Source organism: Thunnus maccoyii, chromosome 1 (genome assembly GCF_910596095.1).
Source record: "Thunnus maccoyii chromosome 1, fThuMac1.1, whole genome shotgun sequence".
NCBI lineage: Eukaryota > Metazoa > Chordata > Actinopteri > Scombriformes > Scombridae > Thunnus > Thunnus maccoyii.
The window spans coordinates 7,470,161-7,497,386 of NC_056533.1; the positions used below are offsets into that span (position 1 = coordinate 7,470,161).

Genomic DNA, 27,226 nt, shown 5'->3' on the forward strand with positions numbered 1-27,226 from the left:
GCTGGCCTCCCTCCCCCGGAATATCACCCAGCCACTCTGGCATGGGCAGGAATGTTGGCCATCAAGCATAATATTTGATCTTGTTCAGTAATAGCTTTTGCAAACGGTGTATGAGTGCCTAATATTTGATAATTGGTGGGAATGCTTTTCATGTTCATGACATATTACCATTGTAGTGCACTGAAATTTTTTTTTCAACCCCTCAGACATAGTACCTGACAGCCCTGAAGCAAAAAACTGGGTATATTTTTGTTGCACAAGAAAATAAGCCACTTGTGGTCCAAGTAAATACTTTGAATTTCACCCCCTCCTCCTTGTTTTTTTTTTTCTTCTATCCCGAGCATTGTCATATGGCTGCATCAATTAAACATTTGCCACCATGCGGGATTTGCACCTGTGTTTTCTAAATACCATACGAACACAAAAATGCTGTTAAGTGATGCATTAATTTTTCAGGCGAGTCAATTAGGCAGCCTCTACTAGATTCGACAATGGCTGTTTATCAGAATGCTGAAACAAACAGACAGTCACCGGGGCCACAATGACCATACGTAAGCTTGGAACGTAAACGTTAGATCGCAGCTGTTAGTTACTGAATATCAAAGATTTGGATGGCAAACTGTTATGTACTTTATATATTTGTGATTTTTCTAAAGAACAAGTTCAGCTTAAGGCAAAAAAAGGAACAAGAACATGTGGATAACAGAGTTTCAATTCATAATTCCAAGCTCACACACACTCTTGCTTTGAATACTGTGCTGTGTGCCTCTGGCTCGAGTGTGAAATACTCTGCAGATTGTCAACAGAGGATTGGTGGCACAAAATCAAGTTGCATTCCCTGCCATGAAGGATGCTTTCTCTCAAGGCCTCGGTTAATGCTTTGCAACAAACTTGAGTGGAGGATAGGTTAGTCTTAGGTATAAGCGTCTTCCTGTTGAAAGACAGTGCAAGGAATGGGCGCCGGGTAAGGGAGGGGATGCAGCTCTGGGCGAAAAAGAACGCGGCTCGCCTTTTGCAAGGCGATGATGATGGGTTGCGTTCACTGCAAGGTTAAGTGCTCATGAGTATGCCTGGCAGAGCTAAGATAAGTCCTATGTTAAAACTAAGATGGCACTGTATTGGTTTAAGACCATAAATCTCTCTACCTCTCAGTCCCCCTGTCTCCTTTTCTTCCCCTTTCTCTGTGTTTCTCACGCTTAATTAAAAAATTAATCAAATGGGTGGGAGGTGTGATTCAAATGGTTCATACAGTTCAGTTCAGTGTGTATTTTTCATAATTTCCCTGAATGTGTGTGAGGCCGTCTGTGTTTGTGGGCCTATTATCAAGGAACTCCTGGCCAAGATTGGACTCTTTCCATCCCGTAGTTTTTTTTTATTACTGGTGCACTCCGAGGTTTAATTATATGTGCGTCCCCAATCTTTGCCTGCGACCGGTCTCCCCTAAACTACACCAACCTGGGGAACGAGAGTGATAGTGTTTTGTGAGAGGGACAGAGTGAGATTATGCCATCGATTTTTAACGGTGTGTCATTCTCGGTGTTCTCTCTCAGCAGAGACTATTAGCATAAATGCAGGGAAGCGGAGGGTGGTGGGGGGAGGCGGAGGTGTAGAAGAGTGAGAAGGATGGCCATGAGGCGTGACAGCACCCTTCCCTTTTGCTGTTCTTCTTCAGCGCATCGTTTCTTGACATTGTGATTCACTGAGCGGCGTGTTCGTCAGCCCCCGTCAGTCCCGTTGGTGTCGGGGAGGCAGACATGCAGTACCTGTTAAAGTGAAGCAGGGGAGACAGCTGTGAAAGCTTGTTGCTCGGCTGTAGCTTAAAAACGAACATGGTGTTGGAAGGGATTTTAGGATTACTCATCATGAGCCAGGGATGGTTCAGAAATAACCTATCATTAAGAACAAAAATAGGCAAATGGAGTATGAAGGTAGATAGGCTTGAACGTATCACACACGCAGACTGAGCCAGGGGATGCTAGTTTGCTCATTGTTGACAACGAGTGGGAGATACCACTCCAGCGGGTAAAGACTCTCATGTAGACCACTGGAATGCAAGCAGAGCATAATTTTAGGCAAAGCAGCTCTTGATTTGCCATTGCACAGCCATGATGGAAAAATGTGCATGAAACAAGAGTTCTGAAGTGTTTAAGTTTGTTGTAATCTTGGTGAAGACTTGCTTCACTTTGGCGTGAGGCCTATTCAAACCCTCTGCAATGTCAGCCATCTTTTCCCACCATTTCCCCTATTCAATCAAAGCTATTTCAATAATTCAAACATACAACTCATTTACATCAGGCCATTAAAGACAAAACATTCCTTAGAAAATAAGACAAACAGTGAGCAAATTGCTGTGTTTGCACCAAAGAGAAATCCAAATGTGTTTTCTTTGTAGCATGAGGCAGATTGATGGCAGTTAGCGCTGGAACATCTCGCAGCTCCAGACCTAACTTTTCTATACTCTTTTACTTCCCAGCAATCAATTAGCATATGGTGTGCGAGGATTGATAATGATGGATCCCAGTCTGCTGAAGTGTATGGTGCAGATGTGGTAAATTGACTGATCTCTCATCTGATTGTCCAACACTTTTATCTGCCACAGCATTGTATGTGTTTTTGCACAAAGAGAATTGATAATCAACCATTAATATTCATCAATTCAGGCTGAACTGCAAGATTGCAGGGACTGACAGCAATACAGAAAGAAAAAAGGCTTTGATTATTGATTCAGCAAAGAAAATAGATATGTCGGTAAGAAGAAGAAGAAAAAAAAGCTTTTTCTTTGTACGTGTATGTGCTGGGGGAGGGAAACACAAGCCTCATTCTTCCAAACAAGCTGTTTGACAGGATTCCCAACAAGTAAGGGCCACAGTAGTATCAGATTGGCAGTGTAATGTAAGTCTACCGGCTGTTTTGCTAGAATCAGAGGTGATATACTGTAGTATAAGTGATATTTGCTGTGTTCCCCCCAGAATTGAGGACCCTTTTCTAGTACTGACTTGTCTGAAATGGTTCAGTCCTTCTTTCTTGTTTTCTCCTTTGGAGGTACATTCAGGTGAGACTGATAAGCGATCACAGCTTTTGCTCAGATTCATTGCTTCAGTGTGTTCCTCTGAAAAGTTAGACGCTGGATAGTCTAACAGATTTTTCTCTTTATAATAAAATTTGATTTTAACGGCTTGCCATGATAGAAGTTAACATTTGAGTTTTTTTTTTTTTATCTGTTTGCTACGACAATCTGGACCTCAGTACACTATCTATATCTGTGATAGTTTCAGGATTCAATTCAGACCTTTTTGTTGCTTTTGTTGCTTTCTGCACTTTGGATTGCTAGTACAAGATGTGGGACATCAGTCTATAAATACTGATGCAAGCTACTTCTGCTCGACTGGATTGCCTCTTTCTGTCTCTGTCCCCCACCTCTACCTCTGCCTCTCTCTCTCTCTCTCTCTGTGATAGAGTGATTATGGAGAGAGTGACTCTTGAGCCCAAGTAAGCTTGCCTCCAGGGCCGATGGGGTGTGGTACAATGACATTGTTAAAATTTCTCCAAGTGTTTGGCATTGGTGATGCGAGGCAGCGAGGCACAGCTAAGGCGAGATTGAGTCCTGAAAGCAGCTGCCAGAGCAGCCTGAGACTCCCTGGTCCTGCCAGAGGCCTTGCTGTTGCTAGTTTACAGCAGATCAAAGGTTGATCCCCGTTCGTGACAGAGTCGTGCCGACGTGGGCGTTGATTAGTGAGGATCCCCCACCTTAATCTGCATTTACTCCGATCATCAACGATTTTAGCGGATATCTGGCTCTGCCTTTGATTGATGGATGAGGAGTGGGAGTTAACGAGAATATTAGCCGAATTATTGCCAGTGATTGATAGCCATTATGACACATAAATTATAAGCATTGGCTCAGATATAATAAATTCTGAAATATAGCCCAAATTAGACACAGGTTCTAACGCTATAGTGAGAGGGTTGAATCAGAAGCTGTTATTGAATTCAGGAAAGGGAAGCCCATCAATGTTTGTTGGACTTCATTTCATTCCATTTGGTTTCTCACACCCACAACATCTCCTGGCATACAGCTCTGTAATCTCTCTTCAGGCAGCACCACAAAGATCTGTATTGAGCTGCAGTCTAGCAGCAGCTTCTCTGTCTCTCAGCCTTTAGATCTCCATTCCCTCCTCTTGTGTAATTTAGAAAAAAGAAAACATGCTAACATCCCTCTATCCTCCACTCTTTTTCCCCTGCTCCCCTGCTCTGTTACTGCGCTCCTCTCTTTCCCTGAGGCTCCCCTGTACAGTATATCACTAATGCCGGCAGGGTCATTATATCAATGGGCCATGGTCACAGTCTCCCTCTTCCTTTCCAATCTCTCCCTCTGTCTGTCCCTGCCGGTCTGTAATAAAACACTGGGCCCAGCGGTGGCTCTGATAGAGCTGTGGGATCACATTAGTGCTGCATATCGAAGAGCTTGACAGGTTGTCTATGGCTTTGTGTTGTTGTGCCTGGTTCCCATTAACAAGCTGCGTATGTGCATTTGCGTGTGTGTGCGTTGTCCATTCGGTAAGGGTTATGGACTGAAATGAGATGAGGGGACTCAGGCTCGGATGGATTATATTTAGACATGAGGGTTATGCGTGCAACAGTAAATACAGTGTGTCCACTAAGTTTTATAGCTGGTGTATCTTTGCAAACATTTGGTTGGATGTCGGTGCAGTCACATTTATGAAAGATTTCTCTCTAAACTGCTTTATATCTGTTTGGAACAGAAAATGCTGCGTGAAATCTGTGGTATTTCAAATTTACAGGTGACCTCATCCTCACTGGCATTATTACTTCTCCGGCAAATGCACTGATATTGCTTGTAACTTAAATGTTATTGCCGAGCGATTTTGTTTTTACTAGCCTGTCAGTGATCATTTAACACAAGCACTGTAGTGTACACTCACATTTTACCATTGCCAGATGTGTAATTTTTGAAATATCACTCATTCTGTTTCCCTTTTTATGTCTCTCTAAACACACCCACACGTATAAGCACGGGGTATGCACAGCTCACAATGTCCTGTCTTTTCTCTCACATGTACCTAGCAACCGCCGTGCATTAAATTACATACTGTATTTTCTCCCTGTTTATTTTCACGAGGGAACTGAAATCATGTTTCACTGTAGTGTATCGCGAGCAGGCACATGACGCGTCTCGACCGCGATCCGTGGAAGCTCCCTTGTGTGCATGCATCAGCTGCAATAATAATTTAACAGGAAAGCACATCCATTCACACGGCTTCAGAGTCCCTGAACAAAATAACAAGCTTGCTGCTATCACTCACATCTGTGGCTCAGCGTGATTAAATCCATGTTGTACAGTGAGTAGCACACGCGGGGGCCACTTTCCAGAGCTTCTACATCAGTGCTAATTCCTAGCAAATGGCCCTTTATGATTTCACCTTGGACTGCATCTCCATGATTAGCCCTCTCCCATGTCAGTGTTTGCCAGTCAACGATGTCAAACTCTTCCAGTGTAAATCCAGAAAAGCCCCCTCCTCTCATTAAGTCTACCTCTATCAGCCCCCTCTTTTTTTTAACTGTGCTCCCTCCCCTTCTTTCTCCTCTCCACTCATCTCCTCCTGCCTCCCTCACACTCCCTGGCTCATCGGGCTTGGCCTGGGCTGGCTGTGCGGAGGTGGAGTGCTTAGCAGGCTAAATCATCTGGCGCTCTGCCTTGAACTTTGCTCTAACTAATTTATAGGAATTAAAGTGGTTCACCTCAAATGCTCAGCTCGTGCATCGCTTTGCCTAAATTAGTCTTGTTTCTTTCGAAATAGGGGATTTTGCTTTGTTTGGATTATATCTTCTTTTTTTTTCAAAGCATCAAGAGAAGCATTTGCATTTTAACTGGCTTAAGCCTCTTGGCCTTTGTCTTGCGCTGACATTTAAACGATTGTTGATTTCTTAGACAAAACACTAGGCCCTGTGTATAATCATATTTTAAACAGGCAGCAATAGACGACTAAATTGAGGGAACATTAAAGAGCCTGATGTTGGACATTCTGCTTACTTATGAATCTGGACCGTGTTTTCCAGTCAAAACACTGGCCAAGCATCAGCAGCAGTAAATGAGGTTACAATTATTCAAATCTGATTATTCAAATCAAAAGATTATGATTATCTGAAACCTGCTAATTGGCCCTTGCCTCTGACATAGTGGTTGTGGGCATAAGCAGCGGCGGCAGTAGCAGCTAAACATTCCTGCTCCCTGTGCCAGTGTGCTCTTGCGGGCTCGATGTTTAGCTCAACTCCCCGGGCAGCTTCTCTCCTATGGATAGCACCCAGCGTATGTGAAATGCTGCAGGCGGCTGCAGGCGGCTTATCCCTGCGCCTCTGCTCCCATACACGTCCCATCAGCCAAACTGGGACTGCCGGAGTAATCTTGTTAAGAATGGATGTTGTTATTGTGCGACTGGATGTGCATTTGGCTTCACGGTTAGCTGGGAGCACACGTGGGCTGCAGCGGGAGAGACAATGGGGAGGGAGTTTTATTTGGCGGGGAGTGAGTGCCTATTTCTGGCACTTAAAAGATGACAGTCCTCAACCCTCTTCCTCCGCCTCTTTACTTTCCCCCCTCATTCCTTCGCCTAGCTCCTCCCAACCTCAAGCGACAGGCGTAATAACAACAAAGCGGCCTCAGTAAACAGCGTTTGTGACATTTACTTGAAGATCTCTGTCTTCACCTATAACAGGTATTAAAGATGATGATTATCATTACTGCGGAAAGGAAGGCAGAGGGTTGCTCACCTCAACCACTGACTTGACAATAAACGAAAAAAAAAAAAACACACACACACCGTCTGCTCCGTCCTTTGCTCTCTTCTCTCTTTCAGTGCAACCACTCCTAACTATGGTATCTGGGTGCCAACAGACTGTGGCTTTGACCTTTCTCACAAATGAATTATTTCGGTTTAATGATCCCTTCTGCAGAAAGAACAGAAAGATAGCTGAAATAATAGCCAACGGAGGGGGGCGGGGGTACGTAAAAGGGCAGCACACACCCCATACTTTATTCTCTCACCTTCCTACACTCTACCTGTGAAGACACCTGTATCCCTCTAATAATGCTTCTCCCTTGTGTTTGTGTCTCCAAGGTGCATGTGATACATCTAGCCTGAGCTTTACAAATGAACTGACTTCAAGAAAATACCCTGGATGTAAAAAGCAGGTGGTGATGATGGAAACACACGCTTCTTTTTGTGTGTGAAAGTGACACTTGTCCTCCGCCATTGTTTGATTAATTCTTCTTTTTTTCTGTTGGATCAGAAAGGGAGGGGGGGGTGATGTGGAAGGGAAGGGGGGGTAGGTGCATGAAAAATTCAAAACGTTATAATATAAAATCCAGATGAATCATGAATGCTTAATGGGAATCAGGGCCGAGCGTACAGGATGTTGAAATTGTTCTCAAAGAATCCTGGCGTATGTGCGTATGTCTGCCAGCGCCGCGTGCACAACGAGGGACATGGCATGTTACGTTGCCTCTCTCAGCTGCTCTCTCCTCTCACGATGGCAATGAAATGAAGTGTTGAGGGACACTGAATAGAGGATGCCAGAAACATGTGAAAAGCTTTTAGGGGGTAGAGGCCGTCTGTTATCGAAGTCTGGCTAATTGCCTTTATCCTATCCACAACTGCTTGTTGTTCTGCTTGTGGATTGGACATGCACCGATGGTGTATCTGATGAAATATTAACAAATCTATGCTAACACCCGGTCTTCTCTATTGTGTTTTAATGAAATGCAGAGTTCCAAGAAAAACTTCTGCTATTATGAATAATAGAACATCCAATTAGTGTAACATCGTAGCAGATGAGTTTGATGAAAGACTGGACTGGTGTAATATTGGAGGAATGTGAACATTTAGTTAAGTTATCAAAGTGTTTGAATGTAGTGGGGCTGTGTAGGATGATTACTTATGACTTGATGATGACATCATACACGATTAAACCCTGTGGATTTAATTGCAAACAAGGATCTGATCTTTAACAGGGCTTAAAGCTGCACTGAAATTTGGATTTTCCTCATTTTTTGTGTTGTAAAATATAAAAACTATTACTGAAAATGTAGCTAATTTTCAAAAGAACAGAGGAAGATAAAACAATTTTTGGACAGATTTTTAGAAATGTCTAGCATCATGCCTTTTCTGACACTGAACTGGTGTTGCTTCTGTCATGCTCTAATGACTAAGCACATCATAGTCCTGTAACCTACAGACATTGATATTTTCCCCTTATTTCAAAAAGTATACATAGCCTTGATTATGTTCCTTCACATCATTTAAAATTTGGGGGGACCCATTGTACGGTTATGTTTGTATTCCACTCGGAAAGGGGAAGCTAGCAAGCTAGGCTAACTAGCTTCCACTTGGAAAGTCGAAGCCCAGCTTGCTAACGTTTACACTAGTCACAACTGGACAGTAGTATTAGGTCCTGTTTTTGGACCTGCTGAGACACTGGCAGCTCATTATACAAAGGAACGAAGGGTGGCTTGCTAGTGTTAACTGTCATCCCTCATGGGTCCAGTTGTGGTGATGCAGAAATGACCAGACTGTCAGAACTCACAGCAGTGGGTAGTCCTGTAAACTTGAAACATGACACAGAATAATGTAGGTGGTGCTGAAGTCATAGATGAGACTATGGCTAACAACCTCCTCCAGCTGGTTAACTGCCTGTGTGGCCGTTGAAACTGAGTTGACAATTTTTAGGGCCACAGATATTATACCACACTACAAGATATTATACCACTACTACAACAACCAAAAAGAAAAAAGAACACTGTAGAAACACAGAGGATGTAGCCTATGTGCTGATTTCTTAACAAAAAACATATTTATATCTCAGTTTGATATTCAGTATTCTGAATAATTTCAATAATTATGTTTAAATGCATAAGTGACGTTGTCAAACCCTCATAATTGTCAGCTAACCATTTTCTAAGCGTATCCTGATCAGGGTCATGGGGAGCTTGGAGCCTGTCCCAGCATGCAATGGGCATGAGGCGGGGTACACCCTCAAAGGCTGCCAATCTATCACATGGCTCACACACAATACAGACAGACAAACACATTCACACTTACATTCACACCTACAGGCAATTTAGGGTTTCCAGTTCACCTAACCGGCATGTCTGTGGGTGGAAACCAGCAGCAGGGAGATCATGCAAAGTCCATACATAACCACTGTGTGTCTGTCAATATGCTAAAAATATAAAAGCTGCTTGAAGGAAAGTTAAAATCAATATAAAACCTCAATTTGTTGTTCAGTTTTGCAATTGGGAATGGCATTTGAGAAATGTGTTGAACTGAAAATCCAAAATTACAACATTGTCAACAATATTATCCTTTTAGGAAATTCTCTTTAAATACTCAGCAGTGAAAACAAGAAGATACTTTAAATTTCACAAAAACTGCTGTGTCTTGGAGGGAAACCCCCTCCGAGTCTCATGAGATGACTCTCCTCGCCTCTAAGAAGAGGAACACTCTGCCAAATGGCACAGTGCCCTTTTATGTTACTTTCTGTGCTTTATCTGCATCATGAAGCTGCGTTGCTGCTGTTAGCTGATGAAGACGAGGAGCAGCTGTGGTGAGGCAGCAATATTTTAATGGCTCCACAGATCTCTGAATGGTTTGTCATCGGGGGGAAACGACCTGGGCCAACCCCAAGGCCATTGTAGCCTCCATCTGGATGGAAGCAGTCATACAGGTCCTCGTTTCCCTCCATCTCAATCTGTGCAGCACTCCCAGTGTTTACAGAAGCCGGCGCCCGCTTGAATCACCACTTGCCAAGATGTGGCATGTTTATCAGTGTCTCTCTCTGCACACAACACGCCGGCACATAAACACAGATGCACATGCAAACACAAACACACATTGTCTATGTGTCTCATTGAGTGGCCAGATAAGAAAACATGACATTATCTTTTTGGTGTGTCTGTGCACAGTACCTATGCGTGCACACACACAAGTGTGTATTCTGTCAGTGTATGTGTGTGTGTGTGTGTGTGTTCACCCGTGTGTCCGCACGTTGTGCATGCAGTCAAAATGCTAATTTCATATCTGTCTTGATGACCTTTTCTTCTTTGTTGATGCCCGGTGTTTTTATAAATACCGTGCTGATATCCTGGGATATGTAATTACCGCACCGCAGCTACACGCTGCCTCTTTATTAGTTTTCTGACAATGGCCTTCCTCGTCACCACTGAGTGCTTTGTGTGTGTGTGTGTGTGTGTATGTGTGTGTGTTTTAGCGTGTGTGAGGCTCTTCTGTTGTCCACTTTACACAGCTGAATCCTCCAGCACACTTACAGTCTTCATACTGTCCTCATGCTCACATACATCTGATACAAACAATGGATTGAGTGTGTGATGTTGCTTCTATTTATGTCAGTTTAAATCAACAATAGTCATATTATCCATAATATCCCATTTCTCATACAGTTATTCATCTACAGAAGCTTCTTAGAAATGATCTCAAGGGATTCATAAATGGATCACATCCAGTTCAACATGTAGATGAAAATAGGATGGAGGGATTTAACTGAGCAGATACCTGAGTGCACTGTATTACTTCAACAAATACCGCATCAGATCAAAGTAGGACTCAGATCAGGTGCCTCGAGTAGGATTTCTGCACACAATATATGTGTTAACATTTACAAAAAAATAGGAACGGGATTCCTGCCTTTGTTGCATCACTGGTGCGGAGGGAAAAATGCATGTCAAAAAGGTCTCTGTGCATACGTAATGGGATCCTGCTCTGCACCGGCTCCGCGTTTGTCGATAAGGATCACACTCCCCAGGTTCGACTCCGGGGATTAGGGCAGAGGCCGTTTGATCTCAGAGGTTTTGCATAAAATCACAAGTCTCCTGAATCCTGCAGCAAAGGAGCTGAGTTAGCTAATTGGGAGGTATTGCCGCATGCTGGGATGGACTTACACCAGGGCCTCATGTAGTGTCCTCAAGATGCCTTTGACAACACTGCAATTACAGTAAAGTCAGAGTGCTGTGTTAATGATGCTTTCAGAGTGGAAGAGAATAGCGGACTGTTCTGAGTCATACAGCAAGTGATGCACTATAACCACGCTTTCAAATACAGCAAACACACACACACACTCAATACTCTGTACATGTGAGCTCAAATAGCAACACATCCCAATCACAACAGGCAATCAGACACTACTAAACTAAACTTATCCATTATCAAATAAGAGCCGTGGTCAGCCTTGATGAATGAACGTGTATCCTGAAACGCTCTGGAGCGGCGATCAGGGTCCCCTGCGTCCACATTGGATCCACATGCAGCCAACGCAGCAAAAGCAGAGAGGGGTGTGCCAGTTACGGAGCATAATTGCTACTAATGACCATTAGGAGTTTGGTTTTCATCCTCCAGGGGCCATACAAAAAGGCCTTTCGTCTTATCAGTTGATTAGAGGCAAATAGACGGGGCCGGATCCTGCATATTAAGTAAACAGGGGGCTAAAATGGTGTTACTCTATCAGGGGAAAGCCTAATGGAGTGGCGGGTAGCTCATCCTCTGCTAATGCCTGAGCTGCAACAAATGGACAACTGTTCACAAACCCCAGCTCCACTTGTCAAATATTGGTAACATTTTTTCTCCTGCCAGTTGAAATTGTATCTGAAAAAAAAAAAACTAAACAAAAAACAACCAAAAATCGCTCCATCAGCTTGGGGCTTGTACTCAGTTTACTTTCTGCTCCTAACAGCAAAATGCTGAAGACCTTTGTGCTGCTCTGTAGTAAAGGCACTTATGCTTTTCCAGCAGCAGCGCTGGTATCCAACTGTCAGTGATGGCAGCAAAGTTGTTTTTTTCCTCTCTGTGGATTCATTTGCATTATGCAAATGAACAATTGATATGGATCTTCTCCCCTCCGATGAACATTTTGCACAGCAATTTGCCAAGCAAGTAATTACTTATTGACAGAATGATATTACACAGGAAATTGTTGTATAAAATGGCAAACCCATCTCATTGAAATGCTCGCAAAAATAATAAGAATAACAATAGCAAAATTAAAGCTGCAAGCACCTTCGTGCACATCGGGGCGCGCTGCAGTCAAAATGCTGTTATTGCGAGGCAACACGATTTTGAACCTTCGTAATTGCCCGTAGGCAATACTACATAAGTGAAATATTAACGCAGCTATACATTTACCAGAGAGCAATTGACATGGATATACATTTTCATGAACATTAGACATTGCATGTAGAAGATAACTGTCACTTCCTGTGTCCACTGTGTGGTGCTAGAAAGCACGCACTAAATGTGCATTATGTTGCTGCATATCAAATGTAGACCACACACTTTAAATTTCATGTCAATCAAAGGAGCTTTGTCACATATGGCTGACTTCCTGTTGTCAGGGAGTGGCACTATGACTATGACTCAAAATTGGCATGTAGATGTCTTCAGGCCTGGACTCATATCAAACGTGAAATTTAAGAAAAATCTGACGATATAGTCAAGTTACAACAGCCTCCTCTTTCATAATGTACATGCAAATTCGCCACATTGCCATAACAACTCTGTTTGATGAAAACTCAAAAGCTTCACTATTTAGCATTATCAAGGTCTTTCAAGTTAGCTGACAAAATTTTAGGTGGATCTGGTTAACCTGCTATGAGTAGTTTGTAAAAGTATAGAAACTCTAACTTCCTGTTGCCAGTAGGTGATACTATGGTTATGATTCAACACTAGCCTGTACATGTCTTCAGACCAGAACGTGAAATTGTGAAATTAGGGAAAGATCTGTTGATGTGTAGTCGAGTTACAACAGTTTCTTTTTTCGTGTTGAAACATAGAAATTTGCTGCGTTGCCACGGCGATGTTGTTCAGTTAAAACTCACACGCTTCACAATATAACATCATCAAGGTCTTAAGGCTTTTCTGATCAGATTTGAGGTGGATCTTGTCAACCTGCTGGGCAGAGGTCGTAAAAGTACAGTGCCTGTAACTTGCTCTTGCCAGTAAGTGGCACTATGACTATGACTCGTAGATGTGTTCAGAGACTCTTCTCAAGCATTAGAAATTTAGGGCAGATTGGACAACAACTTCCTGTTTCATGGTGAAACATGCAAATTGACCAGGGCACCACATCAAGGGCGATCCATGAAAACTCAAAAGCTTTGCAATTTAGCATCACAAAGGTCTTTAAATGATACTGGCCAAATTTGGGGTCTCTGGTTAATTCTGTAGGAGGAGTTTGTTAAAGTACAATATCTGTAAAAAAAAAAAAAAAACTGCGCAAAGAATGCACAGTAAATTCAGAATGGCTGACTTCCTGTTGGGCTTAGGGTATGGCTTTAAGAGGCTTTTTTTTAAATCTGGAAATGATACATGTGCCTACCAAATTTGGTAGATCTAGGTGAAACCTAAATGTGGGGGCTTCAACATTGAAATTTTGTAGGGGATGCTATCGAGCCACAACCAAGCCCAAGACCCATAAAACTAATTTTCACCACTTTTGATATATGTGCAAAGTTTTATGAGTTTTCAAGTACTTTTAGCCCCTCAAAAATGTGATTCATTTGGACAAAAAATAATAATAATTTCTTGTATTACAGTAGGGCCTTGGCACCACTCTGGGCTCAGGCCCTAATTAGAAATCATCAGTGAAATGGACATGAGTTATGGAGGCTTGCACTCATCATGGCTGCTCTCACTGCTCACTGCTCTCTTCACCGCCACCTGTGGTTGCACTCAGGGCTCGTGGCTTTGCATTTTAATTAATTCCAAACATTATTAAGGATACAAATTCACTGTCTCACTTCACTGCACTGCGCAGTGTAGTTGAGCTGGAGGAATATCAGCAATTATCCATATTGTGATGGAATATTTATGCTGTGTTTGTGTAACCTGCATGTCACATCGTGTCGTGACGAGTGATAAAGCTTTTTCTCAGCTTTTAACATGATGAAACTCAAGAGTTTTTGAAAATAGGTTTTTCAAATAGCTTCTTCAAAATTTACAGTAGATGATAAATCACATCAAAACAACATCAATGGCTGGATTTGCAGAATATGTAGAAGTGACTACTCAAGATTTATTTCGATGGACATCGCGTTTCAAGTTACGCCTCTGTTCAGTTTGTTCTAGCACGAGATTCCCTCTGTTGAATTATAAATCAAAGGCTGGATTCAAACAGTGTAAATTGATTTAATTTTTTTTACAAATATTTTGAAGGCCAGTTTTCAGCACAGTGCTTTCTCAACTCTGAGGCAACATCAAAGTAACCAAAAAACATGCAGCATTTCAACAATGTGACCTCCAGTAACCTTGAGAGAAAAAAATACGAATAAGCCAAGTCAATAAAACAATTCATATCACTTCAGCAGCTTCTGTTGTCAGATTAGATTAGATACATTACATAATGATCTATCTCACAGTTATATTTCTTTTTGTCTGTTTTCACCTTAATTGCAAAAAACAAATTATTTCCCAATGCGTTGACACTGGTGTGTTTGCGTCAGCGCCCTTCCAGCTCTAATATCGAGCATCCCGAGAGATTGGCACCTGGAGGAAAACAGCAAAGGAAAAAGAAAAAAGGGCCAGTGTGCAGCTGCATTTTCTTCCTCAGTAATCGAATCCCTCAAAAGGGGTCCATTTTTCTTCATCTCCCCAGGTCCACAGGACCTTTAAACAGAGTAAGGCACCAAAAGAAGGCGCCATAGAACACAATTATAATTCCAATATAGTCTTGTAAAGAAAATGTAAACAGATAGCCAGACTGCAAAGCTGCCCCCATTTTCCCAGAAGACTGGTAATAAAGTAGAAAAGATGTAATACTGGAAGAGGCTTTTTACACCCTGTCCTTTTCTCACTCCAGAAATTGAAAAGTGTGGCTCTCTGTGATGATGCTGCTGGAAGAAGGGATGCTCTGAGATTTATGAGAGATTTAAAGGGGAGACAGAGGAGGGTAGATTTTTACCAGAGGCGTTAATGCGGTTTTGCAAATGAACTCTAATGCATGAGTATTGATAAGAATAAATGGTGCTCTGTGGTGCTGGCAGGCCCCTCTTTCCAGTACAGTAGCTGTGCATGTTTGGTCACAGGCTTAATTTCAGAACCCTCCAGACTCTGACAGGGGACACAAACAAGCCACTGTCCCCTCCAGAAATCTGAACAAGAGCAAATTGGTGGCAAATTTTGATTTGTAAGAGCGTGCTGCTTTCATATTGGCAAATCTTGAATCCTCCGCGGGCGAGACATTTTTATCCCTTTCCATAGTTTTCTTTTCCTCTCTTGAATATTCTGTTTGTTGTGCGCTGTCTTGGGGGTAGCATTTGTTTTAAGCCCGATTTTGTTTTTTCTCCAGTTCGTTCTCCAATCACTCGAAAGCAGAGAAAACAGCAGTAGGCTGCTTATGATAATTTTCTGGCAGTAGTTGCAACTGTCCTAATAATAATTACTGGTAGTGAGGGCTGCACGGGCATGCAGCTCAAGGGTGTGTGTGCAAACAGGACTGGATGTCTTTTTGTCTTTAGTCAGTCATGTATCATTTAGTCATGTGAGGTCCAGAGTGTGAATGTTTTATAAAAAGTTAGTTACGTCTGTCCTCCTCCACTCCAAAGTGTATTTTGCGTATTGTTACTTGGATGTTTGAGCCTCACTTTTCACACAGAGTTTGAAACTAGAAGGTTGTTTTCACATCAATCTACTGAAGGAGGAGTTTCTCTGTGAGCTCCTTAAATCTGAATTTATGATTTATAATTATGACCGTGATTTGTGACATCACAACTACTTTGGAGTCAGTCACAGCTGTGAAGTGGAAACTTGAAGCCTCCGATGCACAAACACTGAGAATGGACTTCACAGTGAAGTAGGAGACATCTTGTGTCCAGCAGTTAAACTGTTAAAAATGAATATTGAATGAATGAATGAATATTTACATATTCTGGAATTTTCACTGAAGGAGAAGGAACATAATTTCTAATGAGGTAATTTTGTTAAAACTGTTTTGTGGAAAAAAAAAACAACAAAAAAAACATATCAGACACAAAGAGAGTATTTTTATATCCCTTTAAACAGGGATGTTTAATCCAAAAAGTTTACAATACGATGATGACAACCAAAGTCTGCTGTTATTTTTGATCCATATGCGCTGTGTGGTAAGATCTAGTAGCGTGACCTTTAGTATTACAGTGTGAATCCAATCTGCTTGACTTACTCACATAGCCTGGAAGAAGAGGCTCCTGGAGTCGGTTAGTGGGATGACAGTGACTGGCTGCGCAGTTTCCCACTGAGTGTAAATCACAGAAAAGAAAGAGAGATGTTTGTACTTGTGTGAGCGTGCATTTGTATGACTATGTGTGTGCCCTCCTTGTTGCCTGTGTGTGTGAATCTCAGTCCGGGCCAAGAAGCAGTAAGGCCCGGCAGGCCGGGAAGGCGTGGAGGAGGGGGGTGTGACAGTTTAGTGTGAGAAGGGGAAATGGCATGGTGCTGCTGAAGCTAGTCATCCGTCTGCTGTGACACCCAGCGTGCATGGAAGATGTCCCCGGGACTCGGCAAGGCAGAGAGGAAGTGTGGTTGTGCAGAGGAGTGGGAGGCAGAGTGGAAGTGTCATCCTCTCTGTAAGTGTCACTCTTTCTCTGGTACCCTGTCTGTTTGTCGCACATGGACGGTGCATCACACTTGCTGATGCTTTCCAAACATTTGACCACACAAATGCGCAAACATTTTTTTAACCCTGTGAACCCTGTGCTTCTTTTCACTCTCGTTATTTACAGGCCTGTGGCATTGACCACATGCTACTCATGCTAGATATTGTGATTTTCAGGATAAGTTAGGCTAATCAGAAATGTTGTTTTTTGGGGGGTTATTTGCCTTCATGTCCACAACTTTTAAGCACATAACAAATATCTTTATATGAATGGATACAGAGTGCCATTGTACCAGGGATATAAGAACAATATTGAAAAAGCATTCTGAACCTTAGTACTCTCAAAACAAAAGCAAACAAACAAATCATTATGTCACTCCTAAGGTTTTGCCTTTTCTCATTTCCATTTGTAAAAAAATCTATTTTTGAAGATTTTGCAACCAGGAATCAGTGAGTTAGCTGAGGTGTCCCCACAACTGATAAAATTCATGCCACATTAGTTACTTGCAGCCCCTGTTTGCACTGTAACCATGGACGCACAGACAACAAACACCTGGGTTACTTTTGATACTGGAGGAAACACCTGATTCAGGTAATTATGAGACAAGCTATGAAATACTACAAATAAAAGTCCTGCATTCAAAATAACTAAAAGGTAAAAGTACAGAAGTGCTAGCAGTAAAATGTACTTAGAATTATTCCAAACAAAAAAGTAAAAGTGGTCTATGTGCAGAATGAATGTTATGTTACTATATTGGAAAATTAATTATTAATATGCATTAATGTGTTAGTAGCATTTTAATGTTGTAGCAGGTTGAGGTGGAGCTTATTTGATACTATTTAAGCTCTAAAAATGCACCAAATTTAAACGGATCCACGTTTTAGATGAAAATGATTAATTTGTAAAATAAATAGCTGCTGTCGAATATATATGGTTGAGTGAAAAATACAATATGTTCATCTGAACTGTAGAGAAGAGGAGAAGAAGTATAAAATGGCCTTAATTAGAAATATTCAAGTAAGTAAATAAAGTCAGCTGATTCCCTCAGAATGTGTCATGACTGATCAGTCAAATATAGATTATCGTTTTTTTCTGCAGAACTCTACTTATTTCGTTACATTTCTTGCTCTCCCCTCAACTCCCCCCCCCCACCCCCACCCCCACCCCCTACATTACAAGCATTAATTATTAGTGCTGTTACCTTCACTATCAAATCTCTTGCAGTTGGTGACCCAGTTGGGAGAAGGAGAAAGACAAAGAGAGACTGAGGGGGGAGCCAGAGTTGCTGGGATTTTAATGGCTCCTGCTTGCTAAGTGTGGTCATGAGCCTCCAGTGCACAGACGGGGCCTAATCAAAAGCCCCACACCGTGTGAGTGACAGCATCAAAGTGCATCTGCATACTGAGATGAATTCTCCCAACTTTCTGATTTCTTCACAATTAAAGTGGGTGCGGGAATGGAAACACACGCTGTGATGATTTTTTCCTCTCTCTTTTTTTTTTCCCTTCTCTCTCTCTCTCCTTTTCCTCCCGTAAACAACATGAGCGCTTCTCCCGTTCGCCTGTTATGTTTGTGTACATTATTTCCCAACCCTCAGGAGGCCCGGAGGAGGAGAGGGAGAATTAAAAAGGGAGAGAAAGAGCTGAGGGGCGAAGATGTAGACGAGACGCTAAGAGAAATGCTGCTGAGAGGAAGACAGAGAGAGGCAGACAGAGCAGGGAGCGTGTGAGAGAGAGATGTATTTTCACACCATTACTGTTTGTAAAGCATTTTAGCACCCTGAGTAACTACGCTATGTCAAAAAAAAAAAAAAAAAAAAAAAAAAAAGATGAAAACATCTTTCTGGAATATGGCAGTATGACCTACAGCAACAGTAGCTGACCAGCAAACTATAAACACAACTTGAATGATTCTTCATGCTCAAAGACATTACACATCAGCCTCTTTGCTCAGCGGCATCAAGGTTCTCACTTTCCTCTTTCTGTCTTCCCACTATTTCTTATTTCAAATACCACAAAAAAAAAGAAGGGGTGGAAGTAGGATGCAAAAACTCTACCAGGATAAAAATTTATTTGTCAGGTTTATATCTCCATATCCCTCCCGCCCATTAGTGGATTGGCTACTCAAGTACTGCTTCCTGTCAAGGGAACTACAAAACTCTGCACAAGCCAGAATGATGGAAATTACTTTTCTTGCTGTGTGGCACTAGTGTGAGGCCAGGAGTGTGTTTCAAATGTAATTAAGTTTGGTGCATTCAAAATGGCAAAAGTGATGTGTTTGTGAACAAAATGATGCATGTTTTTTTTTTTTTCCCTTTATTACATGCAGCCAAACTTTTAGTGCAGCTCCATTCACCTTGCTCCAAAATTCTGGAAGTGCTCAGCATGTGTCATGTGATTGCTTATGTTTTATACGCGTGTCCTTTTAGACCTTGCGTTTCCAGTTTCCCACTCTACTCCCAAAGTGACTCCTCCATTCGGCTTGATGTTATTAAATGAAAGACCCCAGGTTGCAGAGAGTGTACTGGCACTTGCTCACAGCATCATACTCGACAGCAGCCTTTTGGGCAGCAACCAAATTCAATTTCTTTTACTGCCAGACTAATGATGGTGACGACCTTGCAGAGCAAATGCAAAGTTGAACTTTTTATTTGTCACAAGCTTTTAGAGATTATTCTTGATCCTGTGACGTCCTTTGTTTTGTCATCCACCCATGCAGACAGCGCAGGTCAATAGGTTTGGCCTCCCCGTTTCTGTGTATGTAAGCGTTTTTGCCAGCATCTGGAGCGACTAAATGGATATTGGAAGCTGTTGCCGGAGCCGAAAGAATGTTGGACAATGGTTGAGATTGATGAGTGTTTGGGCGCTTTCCCCGTGACCCCTCCGCATCTGGCAGGAACAAAGTCAGGCAGGTGTGACAGCCAGCATCCATCTACTAGTCAGCTGTAATAGGGAGGGGGCATTTGTACAGGGACGCACACACACACATACACACACACATACACACACACACACACACAGGCACACACACACACACAAGCCTGTTTTCCACACATGTTAGCAAGCAAGGATGCACACACATATCTGTGACACACAAGCGAGGCAAGTATGCACACATTCATTCAGGCACACACAAACACACACACACACACACACTGACTGAGGGAAAAAAAAGCCTTCCTGGCAAGCTTCAGCGTGTGTCTTTCCAGGAAGGAGTCGTTTTGCGATGCTGACTTCTTTCAAATGTCTGCAAGCTCTCATGTCTTATTATGGGAGACAAATGGCATGTCGTACCAACGCCATGTCCCGACTCGTTAGCTCCGGACATGACAACCATCACAACACGTTTCACTTAACTGTGCCCTCTTCTGTTGCTTGAACGTGTGAAACACTCATACAGCATACATCTTAGGATTGAACATTTAATCATAGTAATATCAGGCTGATTTGGGGCTTCAGTTTAAAGATAAATATTAGCCTGCCAGCTTCATTTGTGGCATGACATCAGAAAAAAAATCCACATTTTTATCATTCATTTATTATTTGAATAATGTTTTTTGGAAATTAACAATAATAGACAATATTTATCCTAAAGTTCTTAGTGGTTTTGGATATTTTTGGATTTATGTGCCCAGGCTTTGAGGTAATTGTCCCTGAGAATTCACAAAAAAAAAAAAAAAAAGAATCCCACTTGTGAATCTTGTGCGCAAATTTCAAAGCAACATCTTTATGCAACTCCTGCTATTGTGGATAATCCACAGAAGAGGCTGTCAACAGTTTTCAGAGAATCTACTTTCTAGCAAACTGTTCTGTGGATTATTCAAAGTCACAGGGAGATTGTTTCTGGAAAGAGGCGTTAATGTTGAATTTTGGAAACGTAATTTTTAAATAAAATTATTATCACAAACAAAATTCTGTTCACTTCCATCGTATCGGCACAGAGGCAGTAATCTTAGAGATGGATTTCTAAAATCCAAAAGCAAATAAAACCAGAACTATCTGCACAGCTAGATATGATAACAGAAAGAAAATATGCTTCTTTTTCCGTATCTCTTTACTGGGATTTTGATATTTAACAACAAAAATGTGTCCATTCAGTCCAAAATACAGAACATTTTCACCAATACACAAAAAAACACAGCAGGTATGTTAACAAACTTAGAACCAGTTCAGAAGCTGCCATATCTTGATGAATGCCTTGACATTTTCATGTAGGGTATAGATCAATTTCTCCAAAGGCATTCTCAACACATCCTCATACCAACCATCCACTCATGCTGCATCTTTAGAAATCCAAAATTTAAGGATAAAATATTGTTTTCTCACTGTGTATTCCATTAGTTTTGCATTATGGTTATTTTTTACAGTGTCCACTTTACTGCTAATAAGAGATGGTAACTCTTCATCACTTCCATTTCATCACTTCTTTTGAAAATGTCTGCATGCTTGTACAATTGCAGTATAAAGTATCTATCAGTTTAATACAATGAGGAAAGCCCAGCTTGCCTCTCAATAACGATGTATAACGAGCCTGTTTAATATTTTAAATTGTGTCTCTCTGTCAGTATTACAGCTAAGAAAAGTGAACATGTTCCCTATATTTGATTTCATGTATACGATCTATGTTTTTGTTTTTTTGTTTTTTTCGATAATCAGGATTTTTTTTTTCTTTTTAAATCTGTGTGAACAAATGTTAAGGAGCCACAAAAAAGCCCTAATTTTTGATGTTACACAATGGTCTAAATGCCTAATTCAGAGCTGTTTTTTACCAAATCAAAAAAAATATTAAAGAGACTGGTATGTCTTCCTTTATGTCTGGCTACTAAATTAAAGCCTTGAAAAACACTAGATACAGTTAAAAGTTAAATGCATGTTATACACACATGCAAAAATGTAGGCTTCCGTGCACCAATACATGTACTTCTATGATACAGAATAACTCAGTCAGACCTGTCTGCTGTGCAAGGAGGATGGTGACATTTAAGGAGCAGGGCCTGAACGCAGTCATGCAGGTTCTCTTTGCAGTAAAAGCATCTCTCAGTCGGGTGGTCTACGCCACCATTGTTAGAGTGCCTTACTGCGTCAAGCCCCAGGGTACTGGCTCCATCCTACACCCCCCCCCCCCCCCCCCCCCCCCGCCTACCACCTCCACCACCACTGTCATCACCCCCCCCTCCCCTCGCCCCTTTCCCTTGGCATGGAAAATCCCCCATGAGCCTCTTCTCTGATGTAAATCACAGGTAGGGGAAATGTGAGCCCGGCTGATACACCGGCACTGTGCCGTGAAATCTCTGTTGACATTACCGACGGGCGATTCCAGAAAAAGACACAGAGCGAGAGCAGGAGAGGAGGAACAGAGTGATAAAGAGGGAAAGGGAGCAAAATAGAGAGGAATGGAAGGGGGAGTGAGCATTTCAGGCAGTCACTTTTGACTTTGTGTACTTTTTTGACACGCTGTCTTGTCTTCGTGTGCTGTATGATGGACTGAACTCATTGGGCTGCACACTTTCCCCACAACTCTCATTGATATAAGGCATGTTTAAGGTTTTTTTTTTCCTTCTCTTTTATGAGCTGACACAGAAAAACTACCTGTTTTTACTGATCTTAAAAAAAGCACGTTTAATTCAGCTGCTGGATCTTACAGCCATAATACCCTCTGGGCCTAACCTGTTTTCTTACTCTTCTTTAGGTAACCTTTTAACTGACAAAGATTGTGGTTTTTTTTTTTCTCCAGCTCTGGTAGCTTTGTTATGTGTCTACTTATGTGATAATAAAAAGTGAAAAGATGAAAATAACTTGGAAATGAAGTAAAGGTAACAAGGGAATCAGGAAAATGGATTATGAGAGGCCATTTCCATGCCCACTCCCCCTTTCCAAGCACCGAAGGGAAATGACTTTTACTTTAGTGTATGAAAATATTTAGTTGTACTTCAACTCAAGTGCAGCATTCCAGGAGGGCTTTGGTATCATTTCTCTTGCTGCTTCTCAGTTTTGTGCTTTTGGAGTGGTGCAACAGGATGTACAAGTTGGCCCATTGAGCCAAGGGATGTGATTATGTAAGTGAGAGAGGCCTTAGATATTTGTGTAGTGTGGCGGAGGAAGGCTGAGGGATTTTGTCTCAGAGCGAAGTGGTAATGCACTCAATGGTTGCCCGCGTGGGGTGAGGGAAGGGATAAAAGGAACATGTCATCGCTGTCCGCAGCATACGGCAACACAGATGACTCTGTCTCCTCTCTCTTGTCTACTTTTTCTTTGCTCCTTGTTCCTTTGTTCTCCCTCCCTATCCCTTCGTCTGCGGGTCTGTGCTCCAGACAGAGTGTGAAACACGTATAGTGGCATCATGACACACAGAGGGAGTGCTTGTTCTTGTAGCTGCCGTCCACTCCAAGGTGATCTGACATCTTAAAGCGATGCTCTGCGCAATTGCACATTCACTCAGACAAGCGTGTTGACGATGCTGCCTAGCCAAAGGACCCCTCCTGTCCCCCTTACCAGTCTGAAGCTTGCTGCCAAGTGCTTCCGCGAAGAGGATGGCTTAATTGTTTCTGCCACAGCCATGCCTCTTCTTCATTTTTCTCTCTTTCCTTCCTAATCCCAGGGACGGGAAAATGGAGCTGTTATTTGCATGTCTAATGATACTCGATATCACAGGCCTCTCAAAGGAGAAGGCACAGATGATTATTAATATAGCCAATGAAGCCCTCATTTATACTGCCTTTTGTTCTTAGGCCTGAGCAAATACTGCTTTCCAGTACCTGCCTATTAAAAGCTGTATTCCACGGAGAGATATGTTGGCTTTGAATGTGGAAAAACTGCAGCGGATACATGCAAAGCCTTTGTATTTCTTTGGACACTGGCATAAGCTACTGATGTACATAAAAGATACTTAGTCAAAATAATGTAGCCTGGATAGTGATCACACTGGAGATGAGATCAGTACGCCTATTCTTAGATGTTTTACACATACAGGTCATGATCCTTTTTTTTTTTCTTTTTTTGGGCAGCAGTTGGTCTCAGTCCATAATTTACTCATAAATCTGAAATCTGTCCCTACATGATGGAGCGATACTAGCATTCAAAGTTACAAAGATGAGACCGATCACCTGCATTTATTGCACATTAACTATTGATATCATAACGCTATAGCCTGCAGCGTTGTACCAGGACAGGGCCTACAGTGGAGACTTGCGATAAGACAAACAAAAGTACTTAGTCGAAGCTGTCGGAGCCCATTATTCAAGTCCCCATACTGAAAACGTAGTGTATACCTGCAGGAATTTCAACTCTGCAGCAATGCATGCTGTATCCAGCAGTGGCAGTTGGCACTGAAACTGGCTAATTTGCAAGGCTTCTCAGGTTGAGAACAATGACTCTGACAGCCCGAACAGACACAGTGGAGCACATCTGCATTTTTCCGCAGGAATAAGCCCCACTGCATGTCTTGCTATTATGGAAATCTGCGCACATATATATATATATATATATATTTACACACACACTCACCAGCCACTTTATTAGGAACACCTGTGTAATGTAATGCAAACCAAAACAACAGCTCTGCTATAAATTCTATATTTGTGTTCCTCATGTATGTTAATGGAGTGGACAAAATATTACCATTCAACACCATTCAATATAATGTACTCCAGTACACCACCAGCACCCACTCTGGCCTCAATAATAAACATAAAGTAGAATTATCACCTTTCTGACAATGTCAACAAAAACTGAAAATGTATAAGCTTTGTAAAAGTAGAATTTATGGCAGAGCTGCACAGTTGTTCCTAACAAAGTGGCTGTGTATTTTAATATATATATATATATATATATATGTACACACACTGTAAAAATGTATACTGAAATATATATGAAACACCTGATTGAAATGCAAAGGCAATCAGGATCATGACTCTTGTCCCCTGCAGGTTTGTTTGCTATTTTTAAAATGTTTTTTCAAGCCTTAGTCTCACATGTGGTACATGTGTTGTGTTCTCACACACTACAGATACTGTATGTAGGTACAGTTTTGAGGTACTTGTACATTAGTTGAGTATTATCATTTTATGCCACTCTGTACTTTCTACTCAACTTCAATTAATATTTTATTAATACATTTTACTCTACCACATTCATTTGTATTGTAGTAAAATTTTGTTACTACTTTGCAGTTTACATGATCAGCTTAATATGATGTATTACTATAAATTAAACCACCCAACAGTATATAAAGTAGTTAAAATTAGTTCTACATATGTGTATCAGTGTTAATGACCATTAATATAAAAGTATATTTAGTAATGTAACATTCTAAAAGGAGTAACCTTTTACTTTGGATACTTGAAGTACATCTTAATGATAATACTTCTGTATTTTTACTTGAAATATGGGACTTTTACTTGTAAGTGAGTATTTTTATAGTGTGGGACATGAATACTTCTCCCATTAATGCCAATTTTAAATATTGTACACTATCAGTCTATACCAGCTACTGTTCTGCTTTACTTTCCTGAACATGAGTTACAACAGCTCAACTATGAAACTCACAAGTCAGCATGTGTTGTGTGTGACATATAACAAGATCACAGGATCCCATGTTTGACAGATGAGTTTGTGATAGTCATCCACATCAACACTCATTTACTCAGCGGTTAAACTATGAGCAAAAAGAAAAAAGAAAAAAAAAAAAAAGGCCTGTGAACGAGCCTGTGAGAGTGAAAGAAAGAAGGCGGGAGAGAAAGGTGGGAGAGGGGGGAGTAAAATGTTGAAATATGAATTACAAACCCGAGCAGCACCATCTGGACCGAGAAAACACACATCATACTGGAGAGCCGGCACATTGAATTAGACTTGCTACGGGATCCATCTGCACCTCGTGAAATCAATCTCATTCCTTGATTTGATTAGGTCAGCCGCACAGAAGAAAGAGAAAACTGTTGTGCTCCTTGATTAAGCTTGTTTTGGTTTACACCCCTCCGCACACACCCACCTTCAGCATGCTGTGTATACCAATGAGTTCTGGGCCCACAGGTAGGGTAATGACAGTAGTCGAGGTTAATACTAAAAAATCTCCCTCTATTTAACACGCAGCATGTGCGCCACAGCCCCCGTAGCCAAGCTCATTTACACTTTTTCATGGCTCTGTCTCTTTATTGTTTAGAACACTTCTTTCTTTTTTTTTTATTTGTTTGTTTTGCTCAAATCACAGGCTTTTCTTGCAAAGGCTTAATTCTGGTTGCAGAGCTCTTCATAGAACACATGTGGAGCTGCCATGAAATGGACAAAGCTGTTACCAGAAGTCATGTTTTCTTTTACCTTTGTTTTCTGGCATTGACAGTTGCATCAGGCACACACCCATGAAGAGACTGATTGTCTAATGCTCTCTTGTTCTAACAACAGGATGTAATGAGCAGGCGGCAAAAATCCATACTGAAGATTGGTTGCATACAATAGGTCATTCTCGAAGTGAGAGCTGATGTAGCCGACAGCAGGGACGCATTATGCAGAATTGTTTTATTTTCCTATTTCCCATTCTCTTCCAGTGGTGACACTGTACCCTACTATGATTAAAATGCATCCTCCCATGCATCCACACTCACAAACAAAAGGCTTTTCATGGGTGGCTAAATCTAATTGTGTTGCCCTCTTGTACTAAAGGTAGTCGCTTTGACGTTGACTTATTCTACAGAAGCAATAATGCGCCAGTGGCACTGAATGCAACACATGTGCCATTGCTCAAAGTGCAGGGATGGACACAGAACACATTAGCCCTGATTGACCTTGGTACAAACTGCACACAAATCTAGAACAAATTGCCTCATTTTTTTTTCTTTGTCTCATTAATTCACAATTGTCCAAGAGGAAAATAAAACAGAATGGAAGTGGAAAAGCTTGCTGATGAATCAACTCAGTTCTCCATCCAATAAAAGAAAAAAACAGAAAAAGTGTGTGGAGCAGGTATAACATTGGAAGTCTCTGTGCTGATTGTAAATACTACACTCTGAGTATAGCTGGCTCCAATTACAAACCGTCACCTCTGCTTGTATGTGGGTCATGACACCATCTCTTTCCCATTGTCTCAATAAAGGAAGCGTGGCTGCAGTGATAATAAATGAACAGGAAAACATGCAAGGCATTCTTTCCCCTCTTTGGCCTCTATGAATAGTGTGTTTAACCTCTCAGAGGAGCAATATTGATTATTGTACTATTCAACAGATGCCCACAAATCCTCATGGATTTAATTCCTTTGTGGCAGGTGCAAGACAGATGAGAATGGTCTTTCTCGCAAAGTAATTGCTCACCACAAAAGTAAAAGTTAATGAAGCTGATTGCCATTTCACTGTGATTACTTACCACTTTTATATTTAGCCTCGTTTGTGTTTTGAAAAATGGAAGAACCTGCAACACCTCAGGCTAGAATGTGCAGCATGTTTCTGAATTAAACTCTTCATGTCCAATGTGGCTTCCCAGCACCACCAATGTTCACTATATGGTTTCATCCGATGAAGTCTGTTGTGGTTCACACCAGAAGGGAACTTTCCTGTCCAATTTGATAAAACGCTACGTGCCACGAGAC

General features: G+C 41.6%; 1 protein-coding gene across 1 annotated transcript in view; it reads left to right on the plus strand.

The window, feature by feature from the left end:
• Window positions 1-27,226, plus strand: part of cdh8 (cadherin 8) — a 108,965-nt gene that overhangs the window by 13,265 nt on the left and 68,474 nt on the right. The gene's annotated exons all lie outside the window — the stretch shown is intronic.